Source organism: Camelus ferus, chromosome 17 (genome assembly GCF_009834535.1).
Source record: "Camelus ferus isolate YT-003-E chromosome 17, BCGSAC_Cfer_1.0, whole genome shotgun sequence".
NCBI classification, from domain to species: domain Eukaryota; kingdom Metazoa; phylum Chordata; class Mammalia; order Artiodactyla; family Camelidae; genus Camelus; species Camelus ferus.
This window is the reverse complement of record NC_045712.1, coordinates 7,602,483-7,626,933: the sequence shown is the minus strand read 5'-3', so window position 1 is coordinate 7,626,933 and position 24,451 is coordinate 7,602,483. Positions and strand designations below refer to the sequence as shown.

Here is a 24,451-nt window from a genome sequence, read left to right as displayed (position 1 = left end):
GTATTTAGATTAAAGTCCAGAATCTTGACTCTGATCTTCAAGGCCCGCTGACTTCACCCACTCCCAACCCAGCTCCGGGCACACCGGCCTCTTGCAGCTTCCTGCCAAGCCCAGCCATTCCTTGGGGCCTTTCTACCTGTTCTTCCCCCAGATAGTCCCATGGGTTCACGTCTTGTGTCGCCCAGGTGTCTGATAAACGCCCCATCTTCATCCAGGACCTCCCTGACTAAGGTATCTTACATGTCATGACCCCAGTCAGTGCATTCCTTTCACCCTGTTTTATTTTTCTTTACAATCTGGCATCAATGACGTATTATTTGTTTTTACCTGACCCACTAGAATTTAATTTCTCCTAGGATGATGGCTTTGCTTTGTTTCATTCTGCATCCCTAGTGCCTAGGACAGTGTAGGAAATGTTCCTACATGTAGGAGGAGCTCAAAAGTTATTTGTGGAAGGAATGAAGAAGCACTTTTATACTTGCTACCCCACTGAAGCCGCATACGATCCAGTGAGGTGGGAACTACCATTACCCTATTTGATAGATGAAGACACTGAGTCAGTGAAATGATGTGCCCAGAGTCAGGGACACGGTTTGAAATCAAACTCGGCATCTAACTTCTCAACCCCATCCCTTCATTTCTGCTTCTAGAGCCCAGCTTTCATTGAAAAGGAAACAGCTGGTTTTAGAGGGAGCTGGAGGCAGTTGGGCAGATGTGGAATTTCAAGTGGTCCTCTCTGACAGAGCATCCTGGGGTCCTCTTAAAGACAAGGAGGTTTCCTATCTCTGGCACCTAATTTATGGGCCCACATTGCTGTGAGTACTTGCCAAAGCAGACAAGCCACGCACAGCAGAACCCAGGGACGGAAGGGTGCCCGTGAGCACTGCTGCAGTTTGGGCCTCGGGAAGATGCAGAGCAGGGGGTTCCCTGTGATGGCCCATTTCCTTCCTCGATTCAGCAGTGTTTACTGAGCCTCGGGCCTGGGAATTGCTCCCCTAGCAGCTTGTTCTTGATGTTGAATTTCCACCCTTAGAATCAGAATCACACAATTTTGAGAATGGAAAGGAAAGTCATTATCATAGTAAGTGAAGTAAGGCAGATAGAGCAAGACAAATATCATAGGATATCACTTATATGTGGAATCTAAAAAAAGGATGACACAAATGAACTTATTTACAAAATAGAAATAGACTCCTAGACATAGAAAACAAACTTACGGTTACCAAAGGGGAAAGGGGGAAGTCGGAGGGGAGAGGTACACTGGGGACTTGGAATAACAGGCATATAAGATAACCAACAAGGACCTACTGTACAGCACAGGGAACTATATTCAATATTTTGTAATAACCTATAATGAAAAAGAATCTGAAAAAGACTATATATGTATGTATATAAATGATTCACTTTGCTGTACATCTGAGGGATTGTAAATCAACTATACTTCAGCTTTAAAAAAAAAAAAAAAGGAAGAAGAATCAAAACAATCTAGTTCTGTCTTTTTAGGTCAGAGGCAAAAAACTGGTGAGGGGGTGGGGACCATGGAGGACTCTCACCCACACTGTGCCCTGGGCCCTCACAGTCACCCCACCGTGAGCTACCGCCGTCCACCCCCTCAGGAAGAAGGCGCACGCTGAGGGTCAGGCAGGCCACGGACACCATGAGTGGGTTTTAAGCCAGAGCTTCAAAACCTGCTTTTCTGAGCACAGTTTTTCTACTATACCACAAACGAAATTCCCTAAACCCTAACACCCTGGGATTCATTAATTAAGAATTAAATTAAGAAATAGGCTCGCCCGCCAAACATCCAATGGTGGGGTTTATTTACATGCTGTCATGGACTGAATGATGTCCCCCCGTCTCAAATGCATATGGAACACCCTCACCCCCAGTACCTCAGAATGGGAGTGGATTTGGAGATGGGGCCTACAAAACAGTGAGTAAGCTAAAATGAGCCCATTCGTGTGGGACTTAATCCAATCTGACCGGGGTCCTTAGGAGGAAGAGACATCAGGAATACATACACACACACACACACACACACACACACACACACACACACGGAAGAAAGATCACGTGAGGTCACAGCCAGGAGGCGGCTGTCTCCACGCCAAGGAGAGAGCCCTCGAGACAAAGCAAACCTGCCCACAGCTTGATCTTGGATGCCCAGTCTCCAGCAGTGTGAGACAACACATTTCTGTGGTTTAAGCCACCCAGGCTGCAGTATTTTGTTACAGCAGCCCAAGCAGACTAATACTATGTCATGAATTTGTGGGTAGGTGAAGACAGGCAACCTGCCACGTGCGAGATCCTAATAACTGACATACGTGGAGTGTTAGCAGGCCACGTGCTCAACACTTTAGGTTTTTTAATGGAGTGAATGCTCACAATAACACTGTGAGGTAGGTTCCATGATAGTGCCTCTTTTATTAACAAGGAAGCTAAGACGAAAGTCACTTGCCCTGAGCTGCATATTTGGAAAGTGGCAGGGCTGGGATTTGAAGGCAGGCTCTGAAGTATCTAGTTCAGTTAGTTAGCATCATTCCCATCTTCCAGATGAGGAAACTGGGACTCAGAAACTCATCCGACTGTCCCCAGCCAAGGCGTGGCACAACCAGACCTCTTAACTTTGAGCTTTATCACAAATTGAATCCCTGGAACTCAAGAATCCGGAATTTGATTCACTGCAGCCAGAGAAATGATCCACCTGGAGGAGTCAGGGCAAAAATCTCTGGACATCCAAGATGAGTTTGCAGAGGAGAGGCACCTGATCTAGAAGTTTGAGCCTCTAGAAGGGTGAGGAGAGATGGTAAGGTCGAGCTGGAGTCTGGGAAGGCTGGGAGGAGGGGACATACAAACACCAGAGCTGTAAGGAGCACCGTGTCCCTCACCACCCCCAATTCATATCCATTCCTCCCTGTGGCCGCTGCCCACTGGCAGAGGGGCAGGGACTGGCTCCAGGTCACACAACTAGGAAGGCAGTTGGCAGGACTCAGTCAGGTCTCCTTGACTCCAAAGGCCACTCTCTTCCTACTTTTAGTTTTAGATCTGATAGTATGGAGACCTACTGTGTGCCAGATACCAGGTGCTGACAACACTGGGATAGAGAACATGGCGGGCCTTGGCTACTGGAACGCTTGGGCCCAGAGAAATGGGACCTAGGCAGATGCTGACAGAAGGTGTGGAGGGCAGTGGTGGATTGTCATTGTCCCTCTGTGTTCTTTCCTCCCCTGGTATTTTCCCCCTTCCCAGGTAGTTAATTGGGAACGTGTTCTCTGTCTGAAGGAAGCAATGTGGCAGAGTAGAAGAGAAAAGGGCCGTCAGTCTCTGCCTCTCATGTTCCATCCTGCTAAACTCTCCAAGTTCCCAAGCTCCCACAGGGGAACCTAGGGGAGGTCAGGAATAAACTAATGTCAGAAGAAGAAAGTAGGTGGAAGTGCTTTTTCAAGAAAAGAAACTTCCCAGGTGCTGTGGGAGGGAGAGAAGGCAAGGAGTTAATGAGATGGAGGGGGCGACGGCCCGAGAGTGGGAGTCCATCCACAAACCCCCATGAAGGTGGCAAGACTTCAGAGCAGGAGTCCTGGTGTCTATGCAGACATAGCCAAAGCCACCTGGTAGAGACTCCAGGGATCCAGCATGGACTGGGCATTGCCACGATGACTCCTGCACTGGAAGTGGCTATGAAGAGAAAACCAGGGATGTCTCTATGGCGACCTGTGACGAACAGATGCCCTGGGACCAGGCAGACGCGTCCCTCAGCACCTTGACATTAGAGAGTCTACAACTCAGATACAACACCAGAAAAAGAGGAAGCACCAAACAGACCGAGATTGAGTTAGGATGGGGGTTCAAAATAAAAGTCAAGGGCAGAGAGATGAAAATAAGGAAAGAAATTTTGGCATGCCTGAAACTCACACTTGCTATGTTGTATGGGTGGCAAACCCAGGTACCTGAGAATATACAGGCCAGCCAGGATTGTCCAGGGAGACAGGTCAGAGAAGACATCCCAGGTCTAGGGAACCGCACATGCAGTGACACTTGGCTTGTGGACCACAAGGAAATCAATGCGCTGGAACTTAAAGCGCACATGGAGTGGTGGAGGTGAGAGTCCAGACAAGTAATCCTGTCTTGAAGCATCTTAGAAACCACGTGGATTGGATGGATCTCATCTTGAAGACGAGGGTAGACTAACAACACATTTTGATCAAAGGAGTTGCAGGATTAGTACTGAGTTTTAAAAATCTCTTTGGGAGCAGTACAGATGGTGGTGGCTTGAGTTAGAGTGAGAAAGGGGGCAGAAGACCAGTAAAATTCAGCAAAGTGCTGAAAAGAACAAGGAGAGGGTTAATGGGAAGAAAAAAATGAGAGATTTCAACATTAGACTTTCCAGGACTTAATTCCTGGTTTCACTTTGGGGTGAAGCAGAGGGAGGAGTCAAGGATGATGTCCAGGCTTCTGACTTGGGTGAATGAGTCAATTATGGTGCTATTAACAGAGATAGAGTCGTAGGAGGAGAGGCTGTTTGGAGGAGGAGACATTGAGTTGAGCTGTGAATATGATGAATTTGATGTGTCACTTAGGATGCTTTTGGCTGCAAGTAACAACAACAACAACAAAAGAAAAGAAAAGAAAAAAGCCATGCAAACAAGAAGAAAAAGTATTATTTAACATTGTTGGAAGCCCCTGTCCCAGTTAAGATACTATCAGCTGGTCATTAAGGACCCAATTTCTATGCTTCTCTTGTTGGAGTCAACCTATCCTTCATGGTTGCTGATGGTTGTCACCACTGCAGTATTACAAGGCACAACAACATCCAGAAGAAGAAAAGGAACCATTTTTCATGTGTCTTTTTTAAAGGGAGAAAAAAAACCTTTCCTAGACATTGCCAGCAATCTCTCCTGGCAGGATCAGGTCACGTGCCCACTCTGTAAGCAACCACGGACTTCGGCCAAGTAGCAGAAATGGAAGGGCGGTTGGTGGGCCCACCATCACCACGTCTGCAAGGTGACTGTGGCACATGCACATGAAGATATCTTGGAAACAGCTGGAAAGGTGGATCAGAGGGTAGATTTTGGTTAAAGATATCATGAAGGGGCTATGAAAGGAAGGCTGAAGATGAACCTCTCAGGGATGGGGCAGAGAGAAGAAACACGGGCCAAACACAGAACTCCAGGAAATACTCCTAATTAAGGGGCTACCTGGGGAAGAGAAATTACAGCGTGGTAATTGAGAACTTGATTCTGAATTCCAACAAACCTAGATGGGAATTCCTGTCCAGCCACTTATCAGCTGTGAGACCTGGGGTATAGATTCCTTGATAGCTCAGAGCTTTATTTTCCTTGTCTGTAAAATGGAACCAAGTCCTACCTCCAGGGGTTGCTGTGACGAGGTGATAAGAAAATGCACACAAAGCCTCGCATGACCTCAGCCCACAGCAGCTGCTTGTAGCCGTTGGTGGAAAAGAGAGCAGCCTAGAGGGGGTCTGAGAGGGAGTGACGGGGAAAGCCAGAGTACACCCAGGACGGGAGAGTGTCATTGAAGGCACAGGGCGAGAGGATTTCAAGGAGGAAGGAGTGGGCAATTATGTCATCTGCTGAAGAGAGGTCGGGTCACAAGTGGACTGAAAAATGCCCTTTGGATTTAGCAATTAGAAGGTCATTGGTCCCCTTGACAAGAGCACTTTGAATGGAGTGCTGGGGTTGGAAGGCAGGAAGCAGGGGTCAGCAGTCAAGACCGGAATTCAAGCTGCCTGGCTGCCAACATCAGTGTCCTTTCCACCATGCCAGGAGCTGTTTCATTCTGAAAATTCCCGTTTTAAGTCATGCCTCAAAAATACTCTCTCGGAGAGCAGTGAACAGTAGGATTCCACAATCTGTGAATGAAACGACCCCTCTTCGTCACTTTTTATTTTGTTTGTGGATCAAGAGAAGGTGGTTGTTTCCTTTCATTAGAAATATGTCGCTTTCTTTCGGAGGGTTTGTGTTTGCATTATCGTTTTATTGCTATATGGTTCCTTTTTATATAACATATTTTGCTACTGTAAAAACAAACAAACAAACAAAACCCAAACAACATATGTGCTTTGCATTAAACTCAAAAAGTTCAAACCCCTCGCTCTGTGCACATTTTTGAGGCAAAGTGTGGGACTTGGAAAACTCTAGAAGAACCGTGCAATTTGGCAAATCCTCCTTTAATAAATGATAGCGGTGGCTTTTGAGACTCGTTTGGTCATATGGATCAGGTTCGTCAGGGCTGCTGTTAAAAGCCTAATATTTTTCCTGTTGCAGAATGTCTCCAATTAATCCAAACGTGGGCAGCGGCTGAGCATGGTCAATCTCATGACCTCCTTCCCGCTGCCCACCTCCCCCGCCCGGCGTCTCAGCTCCCCAGCGGATGATCCCTCATCCCTAGCAACAACTGCAGCTGCTACTGTTTCTTGACTCTGGCGAGGAAAGTGGGCTCGGGGCCAAGTCCACTGTCCAGGGCTCCCGGTAGAAGATGCTAGAAGAGCGCTGCACACTCTCTCACCGTCAGTGACCCAAGTTCGTCACCTCTGCCAAACATCTGGATTGCAACACACTGAGTTCAAAGGTCCAGCGTGTGTGTCTGCACCTGGCCTGGCTATTTAAACGGAGCTGACCTCAAACCAAACACCAGGCCTCCGTGCTGTTACTTCTGCGGAGGCTTGGATGCCAAATATACATATTAACTTCGGCATCTTCTTCCTACAGGCCTTTGTGACTTAAAAAAAAAATGCATATTAAGCATCTAATGTGCAGAAAGAGCCACCCAGCTCTTCTCCGGGTCCTGAACTCTTCCCTCCCAGGCAGGCTGCTCTCCTATTCAGCAGCCGTTTTGAATGTCTGTTCACAGGGCTCCTTTCCACCGTGAAGGCCACCGTGGCTCTTGTATTTCAAGTCATCAGGTGCTGGGCACGCTGCAGAGGTGCTGTTTCCCGCCCCCAGGAGAGGCTGTGAGCGAGCGCCGGATGTGAGGAAGACCTCTCAGAATTCACTGCCAGGGTGGGGAGCGACGTTGGGGAAGAGCAGCGCAAAACGGGGCCTTGAAGTTCGAGTGGCTTCTTCTTTCTCAGCAGCTCTGAGGCTGTCCTTCTCTCTGAAGTCAGCTAAAGGAGGATGGATGAGCGTGTGTGGAGAGTGTGGCTGGGAGCCGCCAGGGGCGGAACAGGTCTGGCCGTCGAAGGAAGAGGTAGATGATGGGATTCCGGGGCACAGGAATGGACCAAGTTTTCCTGTTTCTAGAAAGAGGCCTGAAGACGGAGAGAACATTGTTCAATTTCCAATGCAATAAGTGCCAGGGAATGTACAAAATATCATGGGGTAAAGAGAAGAAAAGACTGTCACTCAGATGTTTAATAAAAGTTTCACAGAGAAATGAGTGCTTGAATGGGGTCATTGGGTCCTTCCTTCACTCACCAAATATTTACTGAGCCCTACTGTGTGCTGGCACCATACTGGGCACAGGCAGAGGACAGGCAAGGTCACTCCCATCATGGAGCTGTCTCTTTCATGAAGCTACACTGTATGCCTACTGGGTGCCAGGCCCTGGGAGATGTCCCCCTGGAGATAACAGTCTGTTGAAATAGATGAGACAGTCAGATGAGCCATTTAAACAATGAGCCATGGTGTTATGATCTGGGAAGAACTGAGAGCTCTGGGGTGATAAGAAGGGAACTCGGTCTAGTTCAGTGCTTCTCAGGGAGGTGGACGGGGGCAGAGAATATTTTGCGGGCTTTGGACACGGAGACTTGTCACAACTGTCGGGGGAAGGGAGCTACTGGCATCAAGTAGGTAGAGGCCAGTGAGGTTGCAAAACCTCCTACAGTGCCCAGGGCAGCCCCCACAACAAAGAGTTATCCAGCCCTAAATGTTAACAGTGCCCAGGTTGAGAAACTCTGGCTTAGTCCTAGGCTCAGGGAGCGGCGTGGGGAAGAAGTGCAGTTTGATTTGAGAACTAGAGGATGCTAGGGGGTCAGATGCTGGGGGATATGGGTCTGGCGTCTCATCAGAGGAAACAGTAGAGGGAAATAGGTGTCCCCGGGGAGCTTGTGCTGAGGCTGGAGGGAGGGCGGAGGGGAGATGGTAGGAAATGAAACACAAAATCCAGTCTGTTCCCAGAGTGACCAGAGGGCTTTCTGTGCCCCCTTGTAAATTGTGAGCTTTGTTTGGAGGGCATGATGGGCTGATACAACCTCCCCACCCACACACATCTACACAGTCCCTTGGAAAAGGTCAAATCCAGAGATAGGATTCAATTTGTTTTCAGAAGACCCACTCTAACAGCGAGGCAGGTGATGGGAGAGGGGAGAGACTGGAGGCACGAGAGAGGCTTTTGCGAAACAGGGATGACGAATGTAGGCCACGGCCGTGGACAGGACGAAGTTGCAGCAGACTCCTGAGAAGAGAGGCATTTTTTATACTTGGTGGTTAATTGGATGTTGGGAGAGAAGGCATTGCTGGGGATGACTCTGAGGTCTTCAGTTGAGGGCTAGTGTGAGTGGTGAGGTGTGTCAGAGACATACATTTGTAGGGAACATAGCTCTGTTTAGAAATATGGTGTTTATAGTCCTCAGGGGACAGCAACATGGACACGTCCTGTGCACAGAGAGAAAGGTGGGTGTGGCGCTAGGGAAAGACCTGCACTGGCGATACGGATGTGGGTGGTAACCAACGTCTCAGAAGTGGAGAAGGTGTTCATGGAAAGTACCTAGGGAGAGATAAGAAGGAAGAGACAGAGGGCAGAATGTCAGGGTTCATCCATAGTTGAAAGGCAGAAAGAGAAGGGAAAACAGAGGAGGGACCATAAAAGTACAGAGACATCTGCCATGGAGGGAACTCACTGTAAGAATAAGAAAGTGGTCAAGCCGTCTGATGGAGCAGAGGTTCAGCAGGATGTGAAATTAGATGAAGCCTTCATCAGACACGTCAATCAAGAAGTCACTGGTGACCTTTTCAAGAGCAATTTCACTATAATGGTAAGCACAGAATTTATTTAAAGACATTTGATTACTTAAATGTAGAGGGAGAAAATGAGACTTGAATGTCTTTATATCAGGGCAGAATTTGTATAGCAGTCATTTTCCAGGCTTGGCAAGCAGAAAAGGAGGGTATCAATTAAGTAGCAGAAAACCAGGTTTACAATAGGCTAAATATAAGAAGAGTTATTGTGTACTAAAAAAGAAGTTTGGAGGCAAGCATCCCCAGAGTCAATCTGGCAGCTTAGCAATGTCGTAAGAATCTGGACTCTTTCTGTTCCGCTGCTGTCACCCTCATGCTTATCACCACATGGTCACAAAATGGCAGCTGCAGCTCCAAGCATCACATTCTCACCTGGCAGTACCTACAGCAGGAAGGAAGACAGCTAGAGCCAAAATGAGGCTCACGCCACACTCCTCTTTCCTTGTATTGAGAGGCTTTCCCTCATGCCTCATTGGGAACTCAATCGTGTGCCCTCTCCTAGACCAGTTAAGATAAGGAGAGTGGGACAACCGAAAATGGCTTGCACAGATCATGATTCCTCCCCTGGGGCTAGGCACATGGCTGCCTGAACAGAACTGGTGTTCAGTCCACAAGAAGGTCTGGGGACTGGCAGTTGGGGTGGCAACCAGCAGTGTCTGCCGTAGGAAACCATCCTTTCATAGGGTGAGGATGAGTTATGGGAAAGCAAACCAGAGACCTTATAGAATGGGACAAGACCTTAGAGAGCTTTGAAAAGAATGTGTTCTCGGCCCTGTTGTCACTGGTCCACATGCATCATTTTACTGGCCCTCATAATGAGGTTATGAAGAAGAAATTTATTATCTCCGTTTTACAAAGGAGGAAAAGGAGGCTCAGAGTGTTTAAGTAATTTGCTCAAGGCTATGCAGCTAGTGAGTGGCAGAGATGAGATCTGAACCCACCCAGGTCTTTCCCTCCAGACTGACTGTTTTTTTACCCACTATACTTTACTACCTAGGTACTGCCAAGTATAAATACGTCCAGCTATTGAATGAGCCTGGGGTAGGGGCAGGAGGAAGGGGATCTTGAAACTCACAGTCCCTCTGTGTCTTTAAAATCCTATCTCTCTTCCAAATATATTCCAAAGTGTATGGAATATGGAATATATTCAAAATATATCCATCTATATATTTCAGGATGAGCACACATGCCTAATTTAAATCATGACAGCATGTTGGAAAGGCATCTTAACAGTACCTAGAAACAAAAGTAAAGAGGCCATAAATGCTATGTAACCCTTTAGTTCTGCTCACAGTGTCCCGGAAGTTGGGTGGCGGGACTTTCAGTTTCCTGAGAATGAAAGAGCTCTAAGGCAAGCCAGCCTTTCTCAGGGTTAACATGGCCCTGCTCTAAGCCTGGGACCAGTTGTTTCGCTAGCTGGGTCTCCGGTGTCTTTCCTCACCATGCCCAAGACTGCTAAGATCGCCCACTGTGGCTTGGATTAGGGCTGTGGGCAGAAAGGTGAGAGGCTAGCTGGGACTTGGCAAGGAGATGACCCCACCTTCCCACCGACAGTGGGAACTCAGTTCTAGTCACCTATGCAACCCCTCTCTCCCTTGTGAAGGACCTAGAGACTCTGAATCCCTCTTACCGATGCAGCGCTTAAAGGTGTTACCCAGAAATGGCATTATCACATTGTAACAGGGAAGAACAAATCTGACTCCATATGGGATCTTTTCCTTTTCTTTTTAACCTTTGTATATACAGAATACAGGATGGCCCAGTCTCAAGGCTCTACCTTTACAGGTATAACACTCTTCCATTCATATAGAGAGAAAAAGTTTCAGAACAGAGAATAACATTTGTCTTGTTGGAGGTTTGTAGGAACGTTGTGACCAGACCTACATGGATGGCTGCAAGAACAAAGGATTCTGGCACCAAGAAGTTTACAGCAACTAGCCACACCCTCTCCCCTTTTAGTATACAAGAGGCTTAAATTCTGACTCAGGGTAGATAGTTCTTGGACACAAGTCCACCATCTTCTTGGTCTGCTGGCTTTCCAAATATAGTCGCTATTCCTTGCCCCAACAATCCATCTCTCGATTTATTGGCCTGTCCTGTGGCAACCAGTACAAATTTGGACTCGATAATAACAAGTTATAATCCAAACCTAAACCTAAACCAGGGGGAGTCTGAAACAATGTTAAATCCGTTCAAGTCTTCCCCTGGCCCACAGTGCAGCCATGGGGCGCCCTGGAATATGAAGTAGAAGAAGGCACCTCTTCCTCTGGGCAACAGAGCCAGCCTGGTGCCAGGGTGCGTGACTCGGTGAGTGGATTTTAGTCTCACTGAGCAAAGCACAATACAAAATAACGGCCTGGACCCAGGTCTTGTCTCAGATTCCCCAGAAGTTTCTCCGGAGGTTAAAGCAGAAAGCTGGGGGACACAATCTCACTCAGCTTAGAGGGAAAGGAGGGGAATTCTAAGCACTCTTTTCTGGTTCTTGAACTACTTAAATCCTACAGCTCAGCCTGGAAAGACTCGATTAAGAGGAGTTGCAGGAAAACCTCAGAACCATGAAAGGCCCAAGGCCACATTCAAAAAGCTTTCAAAAGCTGTTAGCACGGAACAATTTTGTTTAGTTCACAAAATTGGCATTGACTCAGCCAACACCTCTCTTCTTAGCTTCATCCCTCAGCCTCATTCACAACTCCCCATGGCACAGGAGGAAGGAAAATGCAGTGCTTAAGATGGCTGGGCTACAGATTTAGGTTTAGAATTGGCCGTAGTTCTTTGGAGCTGTGTGACCATTGGCAAGTTACATAACTTCTCTGAACTTGAGTTTCCTCATAGGATTATCATAGTGACAAGATGAGATAATGATGTATAAACACTTCACATTATGCTTGCCCTTTGGAAAATGGATAGTACATAATAGTTTATTATTAACCTAAGCAGTGCTAGAAGAAAGAACGCAGGAGTGGTCAGCCCATCTGACCCCACTTGTCTTGCCTAAACACCCAGATAGGTTATGGCCAGTGTGGTAAGAACTATTAAAAGTACGTATGATTGGAAGTTGGCATGACCAACTTTGTCTTTTTTACTGAACATCTGTGTATAAAGCACTGAGCTAAGCATGATGGTGAAGATAAAGAGGGGGAAAAAAAATCCTCTGCCTTTAAAGAGTTTGCAGATTGGTAAGAAAAGAAGGATCAAAGAGGCATCTGCTGTTACCACTTGAGAAACAATTCTGGTAGCGTCTATCATTTTCTCCCTGCCCCATCCACCACCTGGAGGAGCCAGCCCTTCCTGTCTTGTGATCCCGACTCATCCTGGGTGCAGCTGATTGGGACAGAACTAGGCACCTGACTACACCAAGCCAGTCAAATTCTCTCCTGGGAGTTTAAAATTGAGCAGATCAGAATTCAGACTCAGGATGAAGTTCGTCCGTGATGGTGATGGGTACAGAACTATCAGTGATGTAAACTCAAGGCTGATAGAGTTCTCTGCCTTGGGCACGCCAATTAGTAAGCAGAGAATTCCAGAGGATGGTAATGATGGGAGGCCAGGAGCTCCAGAAAGTGATGAGAGAAAGAGGTGGAAGCAGTAGCCCTTTTAGATTCTTGAAGGCTTTTCAGTTCCTATGAGGCTCAGCTATCTTTTCTCAATGGGTTCTCGTGAGTCTTCTCTTCTGATAAACCCCCTTTCATCGGAGCAATCAACACCCCCTGATTCCACAGAAGGGCTGAATGTGTGGGACTCACTGATTGGCTATAAGGAGCTGCCAAAGGCTATTCAGATATGATTCCTTTCATCAGAATAACTGCCTCTTGACATCCTGATTAGATTAACCATTTGGTTTTAATCCAAACCACTGTTTGGCAATTGATCCCATTTGAACAGACCCAGGAATACAGGAGTGTCCTCCCCTCTTACTCAGAGCACCACGAGGTTATGTGATGGGAGACCGTGATGAAGAGATTCACTGAAAAACACATCCTTCTGGGGAATCAAAATTCTGTAAGTTGTAGATAAAAGAAAAGTGCGGTTAAAGCTCTTCCAGGCTCTCTTCCAGGCCTGCCTTCTGACCTCTAGGTGGGGGGCAGCCGCTTGCTCTCAGGTCTTGGGCTTCGACGTGTGGACTTGTTTTCACGGCTGACTTAAGGGACACTCTACGCCAGCACCACCCAGCTGCATAGAAGACAGGAACAGCTGGTCATCAATCCAAATACAGTGTCCATCCAAAACATCTTTTTAAAAAGCATAAACACGATTACTTTCATCCAAGCGCCCTTTCTGAATACCCTGGGCTTGCTGGTACATTAGCAACCTGATTTTGTCATCGCTAAAGCCTCTAAAATTTAATTCAGGGAAGTCTATGAAAGAAGGTATTGTGCTTGAGGAATATGTATATTGCCTGTACATCAATTGGCATCTTGGGACTGCTCTGGGGCACAGAGGTCAAAGTTTAGTGATGCATGGAGTTGTCGCCCTAATGGTAAGTATTGATCAGCAGCCTCAGAAGCAACCAGCAGGCACTCAGTCTTTCTCCAGCCAGACGCCAGGCTCCCAAAGAAGGAGTGTCTCCCTAAGAGAGGCTTGAAAACAAGGCACAGAACACTTGAGCCTGCAATACAGAGAGACACTGAGATAGTGAATGATTGCTTTGCTGGGACACGTGGGAAATGATAAATAGCATCGTGGAACGTCTGCGTAGCTGTGAAACCTGGAGGAAAGTACTCAGAACCAATAAATATCATATACATACGAATATATTAGTTTTCTATTGCTGCCCTAACAAATTACCCAACATTTAGTGACTGACAATAACACAAATTTATTATCCCACACTTCTGTAGATCCAAAGTCCTCATTGGCTAGACTGGTTTCTCTGTTCTGGGTTTCCCAAGGCCAGAATGAAGGGTTGCATTCCTTTCTGGAGACTTTCTGGATGGACTGCTTCCAAGCTCGTTTGGGTATTTGGCTGAATTCAGTTCCTGACAGTTGTAGGACTGAGGTCCCCATTTCCACGCTGGCTGTCGGCTGGGAGCTGGTCTTTGCCCCCAGAGGCTGCCCGCACTTGTTCTCATGTTGTACACACTGTCCCCTCCAGCAGTGGCAGGGTCCCTTTCACACTTCAGATCTCTCCAACTTCTACTTCTGCCAAATCTCTCCCAGCTCCAGCCAGAGAAAGTTCTCTGCTTTTAAGGGTTCGTGTGATTAGACTGGGCCCACTGGGTCATCCCAGATAATTTCACTACTTTAAAGAATGTGACCTTAATTATACCTGCCATGTCCCTTTTGCCATGTGACATAACATATTCCAAAGTTCCAGGGATTAGGATGCGGACATTTTGGGGGGTCTTACTATTTGGCCTACCACACGAGACATATACTTGCATATCCTGAAAAGCAGGGTTGCATCTGGAACAACCTGGTGGGGAACGCATTGCAATCAAACTGAGCAAAATGCATTGGATGGTGTGCTAGTCACCTACTGCTGCGTAACAAGTTACCCTCAAATTTAGCAGCTTAAACCAAGAAACCTTCAGAACCATGGAATTATCCTAGAACTTTCATGGGTCAAAAACCACATGCAGCTCAGCTGAATGTCTCTAATCCACAGTCTCTCACAAGGTTGCAGTCAAGCTGTTGGCCAAGGCTGCAGTTTCATATGAAGACTCGACTTGAGGGTTAAAGATCCACTTCCAAGTTTATTCACATGTTGGCAGGCCTCAGAAGAGTCACCTCCAAGTTCACCCAGATGGTTATTGGTGAGCCTGTACTGTATACCACGTGGGTCTCTCCATAGGCTGCCTGAGTGTCTTCCCAACATGGCAGCTGGTGATCTGAGTGAGAGCCAGAGCCAGAGAGTGAGAATACCAAGAGAGAGTGAGGGAGTCTGAGATGGAAGCCACAACCTTTTCTTCTAAACCATCTTAACCATTTTTAAGGGTGCAGTTCCATAGTGTCAAGTATATTCACATTATTGTGCTTCAGATCTCCAAAACTTTTTCATCTTGCAAAACTGACACTCTGTCTTCATTGAACAACTCCCCATTTCCCACTCCCCTCATTCCCTAGCAACCACCATTCTACTTTCTGTCCCTATGAATTTGTCTACTCTAGGCACCTCTTATAAGTTGACCCATACAGTATTTGTTTTTTTAGTGACTGGATTATTTCACTTAGTAAGATGTCTTCAAGTCCATCCATGTTACAGTATGTGATAGGATTTTTTTCTTTTTTTAGGCTGAATAATATTCCATTGTATGTCTATGGCACATTTTCTTTATCCATTCATCCATCAGTAGCATTTGGGTTGCTTCCATCCCTTGGCTATCATGAATAGTGCTGCTGTGAAAATGAATGTGCAAATATCTCTTCAAGATCCTGCTTCCAATTCTTTTGGATTTATATCCCAAAGTAGGCTTGTTGGATCAGATAGGATTTCTAGTTTTAATTTTTAAGAATCCTCCATACTGTTCTCCACAGCAGCTACACCACTGAACATTCCCACCACATGGGTTCCAATTTCTCCATCCTCACCATCACGTTATTTTCTCTCTCTCTCTCTCTGTGTGTGTGTGTGTGTGTGTGTGTGTGTGTGTGTATGTCTGTGTATGTTTATAGTGACCATCCACAGCTCCCTGTAGTTTTGATTTGTATTTCTCTAGTGATTAGTAATGTTGGGTATCTTTTCATATGCTTATTGGTCCTTTGTATGCTTTCTTTGGAAGGAAGCCACATTCTTTTAGAAACCTCATATCAGAATTGATATCCCATCAATTCTGTTGTATTCTATTTATTAGAAGGAAGTCAGTAAGCCCAGTCCACACTCAGGGGGAGCAGGCTACTAGGAAGGGGGACCATGGGGGCCATCTGAGAGGCTGCTAACCACAAAGGAGGTCTCAGGGGTCCATGAAGAAGGGCACCTCAGGCCTTCAGTGCATCAAGGAGATTTTCTTATACTTCCATTTTGGTAGGAATCACTTGGAGGAGTTTATTAAAAATCAGGTTCTTAGGTTCCTCCCCAGAGGTGCTAAATCAGAGGACCTTGGGTAGGACCTAGGAATCTGGTTTTTAATACAAAGTCGCAGGGAATTTTTTTTTTAAGATATAATTCATATGCCATAAAATTCACCCTTTTAACGTATACAGTTCAGTGGTTTTTAATACACTCACAAAGGTGTGCAACCATCACTGAGAACATGACCTCCCCACAAAGAAACCCCTGCTCCTTAGCAGTCCCTGTGCTTTCCTCTCTCTCTCCAAACCCCGGACGACCACTGATCTAACTTCCGTCTCTACGGATTTGCCTATTCTGGACACTTCACATAAGGGAAATCACACAGTATGTCACCTTTTGTGTTTGGCTTTTTTCACTTAGCATGATGTTTTTAAGGTTTATCCATGTTGTAGCATTTGTCAGTATGTCATTTCTTCCTTTTTTTTTTTTTAACACTTCATGAATTTCCGTGTCATCTTTGTGCAGGGGCCATCCTAATCTTCTCTGTATCATTCCAATTTTAGTATATGTGCTGCCGAAGCGAGCGCTATGTCATCTCTTTTTATGGCAGAATAATATCCTGTTGTATGGCTACACCACATTTCATTTATCCGTTCACTCGCTGAAGGACCCAGGAGAGTCTTATCATAAGGGGAATTTGAGAAAGGCCACACACTACATTTTACAGGGAGACCAAAAACAGTTTGGGTGTCTCAGATGCTTATAAAATGCAGATTTCTAGGCCCAACCCAAGTATCCTGAATTAGAATCAGAGGAAGGCCCAGGAATCTGTGTTTTAAACAAAATTTTCAGACAGATTCTCTTGCACACTGAAACTCAGACTTGGAAAAAAAAAAAAGAAATAAAGAAACAGACTTGGAGCAGAAGTGGGGGGAGGGGTGTAGCAGGAAAAATTATTATTCCCTCTAAGGACGTTATTCCCAAGGGACACCTTTTCAATGGTTTTTAAAGGTAACGTGAGGAGATGGAGACTCCACATTCAGCAATAGGACTATGATGCAAAGACTGGAACAGAAGTTTTCTTATTTATCCCTCTATCAGCCCTGCCCTCAAGCAGGCCCCACCCCTAGACCAGCTTCTCTTGATACAAGAATTTAACTAAGTAGGTACAATCTCATAGATTCTGAGAGTCAGGAAAAATGTAGGAGCTTATCTTGTCCAGAGGCTCCAAACAAAGCTGATCCTCCAATCAACTTTCAAGATTCTTTTAAAAATCCTTCTTTACACACTCCTCTCCCCGGCTCCAGCCATCTAAATTTGGTAGCTCTGAGATCATGGAATCTGTGGCTTTACCAAATTCTCTGGGTGAATCGGACGATCAGCCAAATTTGATAACTGCTGGTCCAACACTCTCATTTTTCAGAGCAAAAGACTGACTCAACATCAGACAACGGCAGGAAAGAACACTGCCTAGAATTTAGGTCTCCTAAATCCTCATCATTATTCTTTCAAATCTGTGTTAGCAAACTGTCTAATCATTGGAGTAAAAAAACCACATGGAATTTGAGAATTCAGTTGTTGATACTGGGGTACAAGTCCAAACACAAACAGACTGTCAGGAGGATTTAAGTCACCCCTTGATGTTGTATATGTTAGCTGGCCAATGACGTTAAATTGTGAAAGAATAAACGATGAATGAAATGGTCACTACCAAGTTAATACTGTTTGGAATCAGCAGTCCTTAGTATTTCAGTTCGGGTGGTATCTCCCGGTGGTTTGATCATCATTACAATGTTGAAATTAGAAAACTTGGACTTCAGCCATATCATAAATATGGATAAAATGCTCACTCACATATATTTACCGTAAACCTGAAAATAACGACTTTCCAGCTCAGTGGTTCTCCAGTCTCACTGTGTATTAGAATCACCTGGGAGAGTTTACAGACTAGACCCTCGCCCAGTCCCAACCCTCAAGACCTCAAGAAATAGAATCTAGGGCCAGAGCCCAGGCTCATGTATTTTTAAATAAAGCTCTCCAAGTTATTCTGATGCATGGCCAGAATTGATAACCACTAGTCTAGCTCCTTGGATGGCTAATAAAAACAAGAATAATTAGAAAACTTTAAAGTTTCGCATCATATTCCTGAAAAACATTTTCCCCCTGAATGGGCTCATGAAGGATCTCATTCTGTGATCCTGCAGCCTAGGAATTATAATCAGTAACATTTGTGCTCTGCTTTATAATTTACTAAGTGTTTTCACATACGTTTCACCACCCAGTTATGATTATTTATAAAGTGTCTGTCATACCTTTTGCTGGAAGACTAAGGTGGTGGGTTCTCCTGCCCATTCTAAAAAGAACTCCATTAATGAGGCTTTTCTTTTTAGAATTTTAAATAAAGCAAAAGAAAAAAATGTCAGAAGACAGGGCAGAAATCTTCTCCACCGGAAAACTACGCTCTATGTAATGAAGCTCCTGGAACATTATGTGTTGAGACTGAGCTAAATTCAGCCTCGGAGGTTCACAGACCCTTGCGGTGGAAGTCATGATGAGAAAGGAACGGGGAGTGGGGTGTGGAGTGAGTTCTAGGCCAGGGCTTTTCAAATTCTAAATGCATACGAATCAACCGGGGATCTTGTTAAAATGCAGATTCTGTTTCGATAGGTCTCAGGTTGGATTTGAGATTCTGCATTTTTACAAAGCTCCCAGGTGACACCAACGCTGCTGGCCTACAGATTATATTTTGAGTGGGAACAGTCTAGAATTAGGGACAGGAAAGTGGTCAAGAGATCTGTTCCCCACCCTTACCCCTACTCCAAGCTTTTGCCACAAAGTTACGTGGAAACTTCGGAGAAGTCACTTCAACCCTCAGATTCTTAGGTTGCTCATCCATAAAATGGGGCTGGGAGACTGGTCTCAATCGAAAATGGCAAATACTTAACCCATGTGACTGCTCTCCCAGATGCTGTGGAAAGACAGAAGACACTGGAGGCAGAATGCGCACGGTTTCCAGTCCTACCATCCAGAGAACACAGGTGGTATCTTCAGGAAGCACCCTAGTTAATTCTAAGTTGTCACGTATCGCAAACTGTGACCCAGGAAAGCCAAGAGCCCCGTCCACAGAAAGATGCCCAGAGAGAAGGAGTCCAGCAGGAGATTGGCCGGGCACGCACAGGGCACAGGGCACGCACTTAACCCATTTCCTGATGTCCTGAGATGATCACCTGAAACCTTGGTCTTCCTAATATTCCAGCTTTAGCCCTCAAACCTGGCCTCCGACGAGAGAAGAGACCTCTCCAACCCAGCCCAAGCAGAAGAAAGGAGATCCCTATAGGCAGAGCCTATTCAGTTTCTCCCTCAGGACCCAGGTATCTTTTCAAGCCCTGACTGGTCCTGACTAGTGCTAGGAATGTACTTCTGGGACTTAGGTAGCGGAGAGCAGGGCACTCAGTCCCACTGCCTGGGGCTGTGCTCCAGCATCTCCTAATCGCATGAGGAGGTGGTTCTATGTCAATGAATAGAGATGCTGTTTAGCAGAAGCCATTCAGGGGCAAGATTTATCAATGCACTCCTCATGCAAAAGCTTCAGGGGTCATGTGGCTGGCACTGCTTTCAGATTTTCAACGTTAAAGGAGATATTCCCAGAAGGAAAACTATATACTCTCAGATACAGACAATATGCTGAGACACCACACTAGCAACTCTCACTTTTTTTCTCATTTAAGCAGCACAACACTGCAAAGCTAGTGTTCCTGTTCCCATTTCACAGATGAGGAAACTGAGGCTCAGAGAGGTCAACCAAACTCCCACAGCTCACACAGCTGCAATGTACATGACGTGGCATTTGATTTCCAGGTCTTCTGACTCCAAGTCTGGTGCCCATAATGCTGCATCTCACTGCCTCCCAGACACTAACTATACTTGGAGGGAGAAATCTTCAGAAGCTGATACTGAGATTGACGAAATGGAATCATTTTTGTTCCATCTGTCTAGTTGAGGACAGAAGAGGTGCATAATACATTGGAACATTTCCTGCAGTTCTCCAAATTAAAAAATGTAGAGCTGGCTCTTCTGTCTCCAACTGGTAACAACCTGACTTTGGGGGTCTGATGACAAATGGATGACATAGAGAAAGTGCCAGGGACTTTGCCCCCATGAATGAGGTCTCGTTCCTCCTAGATACAAAGTGTGGATGCTCTTAGCAACTCTCTTATGTATACCCCCACACCCTGCAGTCAGTTCGAACGTGTTTGGAGAACAACAGCCTGCGAGGCAGAGTGGCAGGTGCTGGGAGGTAGACGCAGGTGAACAAGGCAGACACAACCCCTTCTCCGGGGCTGACCTTCTGGTTGGGGGTGGGGCAAGGGAGCCGGTCACAAATAAGACAGTTCACGTGTAAGAAAAATGATGAAGCGGGGGCCTTGCAGTGCTCTGGGAGCACACAGGGGCTCGGTCTCTCAGTGGGCAGCAGAGGCCAAATGGATGGAATTAAACTGAATTAACCTTCCCCTGCCTGGAGGAACTTGAACCAAACCAGAGGGTGAGCCACTTGTGCTGCCTGGCGCCATGGCTGTCTTGCCTCTCATTCAAAAAACAAAACAAACAAACAAAAAAAAACTCTCTCTGCTAAGGTTGTAATAAATTCCCCACCAACCTGGCTAATTGCTGATGTGCCAAACCCGTGGTCTGGGCAGAGAAGCACCAGGCGTGTACACAGTGTGCACACAGGCACACACACTCGCACAGCCCACCGCACTCACGAAGCCTTATTTCACATCCTTCCTCCCCTCAGGCAAAGCCGAGTGGATGGGGTTTCCTTTGAGTCTGCCCTTGGAGATGCCGTTAATGTAATGTATTTTAAAACCGTTTCCTTTGTACTTAGGGGAATGCACTAAGATATTAACAGTGGTCGATCTGGGTGGTAGAATTATGGGGGAATGTCTTTTCTTCCTTCCTTCTTTTTTAAAAAAAATCATTCTTATTTCATAGCTTTTCCATAATGAGCATGGACCACCTATGATGTGATAAAAAAAAATTAAAAATAGAAATGAAATTTCTTTCACTCCACTACAACTGCCCTCCAGTTCACCTTTGCCCTGGAAGATAAGGATGCATGTGGTGTCTCCGAGGCTTGGTGGCAGCTGTGTGGTACGGGCACTGGACTAGGAGCTGTAACACACAAGTTCAGTTGCCAGGCTTCCTAACTTTGGGACACTGGGCAACGCAGCTTCTCTGAGCCTTCATTTTCTCATCTGCAGCATGGAGCAGTAATAGCTTCCAGAAGATGACACTCATGCACAAATGTCAAGTGAGATCATCGTCATAACTATTCATGTAACTGAAAATTGGCCAGTTTTACATTCATGTAGAAAGAAGAAACAACCAGTGGTTCTGTGAACGGTACCGCAGTCAGTTTCAGTTGGTCCCCTGGGTGGCCTCCAGTGCTTCTCACTGCCTGGCATTTATGCCCTCGGATACTCCCCACATCTAAGAGGGCCGACCTGCGGCACCAATAGGATATGGCAGCACTGACAAGAGTGTGACTTCTGAGACTAGGTCATAAAAGACATCGTGGCTCTGCCTTACTCCCTCTTGGATCACTCACTCTGGGCAAAGCCAGCTGCCATGTCATGAGGACACTCAAGTGTCTCTGTGGGGAGGTCCTTGGCGTGAGGAACTGAGGCCACCAGGCAGCACCAACTTGCCACCATGGAAGACAGCCATCTTAGAGGCAGATTCTCCCGCCCCCAACCTTCAGATGACTATGATACAGGGTAACATCTTGACTGCAAACTCTTGAGCAACCCCAAGCCACAACCACCCAGTGAAGCCACTCCCTATTTCCTGACCCACAGAAATTGTGTGAGAGAATAAGATTGTTATTCTAAGCTACTAAATTGTGGGTTGATCTGTTAGGCGACAAAAGATAATCAACCCTTCAGCTGGCAGCCATCTAGGAAGGTTAGGGACCCGCATGGCTTTGGGAAGGGCAATTTATTCCAAGTCAATTTAATTTCCTTTCATGATGAAGTGACCTGGCATGTGAACAGGGGAGGGGCGGGAGAGAGTAGTTAAGTGTATCTCTTCGAACTCAGGAGGGCTTTTAATTTGATACCACATGCCACTCTCATCAACATGCCTGGAGGCAGGGGCTTGGCGGTGGTTCATTGATTTGGCCCCAGGAGAATGGATGCAGGAGCTAATGGAGGACTCGAGGGAGGGGAAGGAATAAAGATACTGATGCCAATATCAATACCAATACTAACAGTAATACTCTTCACTGCTACTCATATTAATACTGCCAATACTCGTCATCTGGACACCTCCCCCTTGGAGAGCCCCATGTTCTTTGGAATTCAGTAATCACCATTTCCTTTAATAAATTAGGAAAATGGTTGCAACCTCCATGGTAGTGCTTTGACAAATCTTCAAAAACTCCACAGATTGCCAGAAAGATCAACCTTCTCTGGTCAGTGAGGGCTGCAGCCTTGGTCACTACTGTTCTCTGGTCTTTAGGCATCATCCATTGCTCTTGAGGCTGCCATCCCCCATCCCCCTTCTTTGTTACCCCAGAACCACCTCAATTCCTCCAGGTCCCAAAGCACCGTGAATGCAAGACTGGTACCCGAAAGCTTGTGGATAATGGGGGTAGAGGGCATGACAGTCCTAAACAGCAGATGTCTTTAGCAGCCTGGTCCTCGAGTTCCTTGGCTGTGGGGGTTTCTCTTGCTTTGCAGATACCCTGGCTGATCGCTGCTCTTTTGAGCTGCTTCTATTTCTCTCTGGACCCTCTGCTCTCAATCTTCCCCTTCCTCCCATCCCCAGGTCCCTCTCACTTCCTCTTCACTGGCTTGCATCCCCCAACTCCAAATTCTCATCACCTTCTTGCAGACAAGCTCCTTTTGTCTGTGTGTCACTTTTCCCACCAGGGAAACTGACAAAACTGACTTTCAGGGGAACTAGGTTTTGTTTACAGACCCAGGGTGAACAGGAAGGATCTGGGACAACCCCCAGGTCTCTTCCAGGCAGGAGGAGAACTAGGTTGGAGATTGCTGGTTGGGGGCACCTGCAGAGGCTAAATCGAGCCTGCCTGAAGCTTAGGAGGAAGGAAATGTGTGTAGAGTTGGTTCCTAGAGAACTTATAAATAGGACCATTGCTCATCTGTCCTGAAAAGTTGTGGGGCCGGCTTTCCCGAGGTAAGGGGAGGGGGTGGGGTCACATGTCCTCCTGAGGTCATTTCTTGCTCAATGATTCACAGGGCAAAATCCCAGCGTGGGTTCAGCCCCCCTGAATGTACTTTCATTTTACATTATGATTTGCCATTCAAGCTGATGTGAGCCCAAATTGATGTCATTTCCCTCCTAATAAGCTCTTGACCAGAAAACATCTATTTCTCCATCTAACTTGGGATTTTTTTTTTCACCCAGTTCCTACAAAAATCATGTTGCCGTTTGCCTCAAAATTTTTCTTCTCTTTTAAAGATAGCATTTGTCAGGGCTTCTCCTCTGGTCATAAAAGTAATGTACACATTCATTGCCAAAGAATCTGGAAAGCACAGAAAGCTGAAAGAGGAAAATAAAAATTATATATCATGTCACACCCATAGACAAACATTAAAATGGTAGTATGTTTTCTTTCTGTCTTTCCCCCATGTATATGAGAATTTTTTTTTACCATAATTGGATCAAAAGCCTTTTTTAAGACTTCTATTTAGGAGTGGGAGGGAAGGATTATACATTCTGGCGTTAGTGAAAAATGAGTTTTAATAATAGCTACACTTACAGAGTACTGGTACCTTTCCAAGCACGTTACATGCATTGCCTTAATGAACATAAATCCTTTCTATGCATTGTGCTGTTCAATGCTCATCACAACCCATTGAGGAAGATGCTAATATTGTCCGTGCCCATTTTACAGATGAGGAAACTGAAGCTCTGAGAACACCAGTAACTTGCCCAAGGACAGCTAGTTCATAGCATATTTGGGATGGACTTGAATGAAGATCTTTTTGCCTCCACAGGCTAGGCTGAGCTTTATAATATATGTAGAGTCTACCTCTTTAGCAATAACGACCACAACTTGAAATACCTCAGTGGGAATACTGGTGTGCTTCTTGTTTAACCGGGAATGTTTTAATCAAACCATAATATATTCATGGAACAAAGACCTTACTCCATTTTGACCTTCTATTGCACTTCATTTGCAAAAAAAAAAAAAAAAAAAAAAAAAGAGAGAGAGAGAGAGAGAAAGAAAATCCAAGGGAAAGGTCATAAGTTGATTAGCTAGTGCTGCTGCAAGCTTGCACACGCTTTCCTATAAGCTGTTACTATTTTAGTGCTTGCTGGCCATCTAACATGTCCCCAGGCACAGGGGCAGCTGACAGATGCCAGGGGTCAGCGCAGATGCTGTAAAGTGACTGCTCATTCTTCCTTTGGTCATTCATCGAGCACCTACTGCATTTCTCTCAGGCACAGTAGTAAGCATGGACTCCAAATGTGATCTGCATAAAGGCAGCACCCATGG

General features: G+C 45.9%; 1 non-coding gene across 1 annotated transcript; it reads right to left on the bottom strand.

Moving 5' to 3' along the window:
- Positions 1-16,404: 16,404 nt before the first annotated feature.
- Positions 16,405-16,511, bottom strand: LOC116657335. The gene has a single exon (XR_004312456.1). It is a non-coding gene; the product is annotated as a U6 spliceosomal RNA (small nuclear RNA).
- Positions 16,512-24,451: the final 7,940 nt, after the last annotated feature.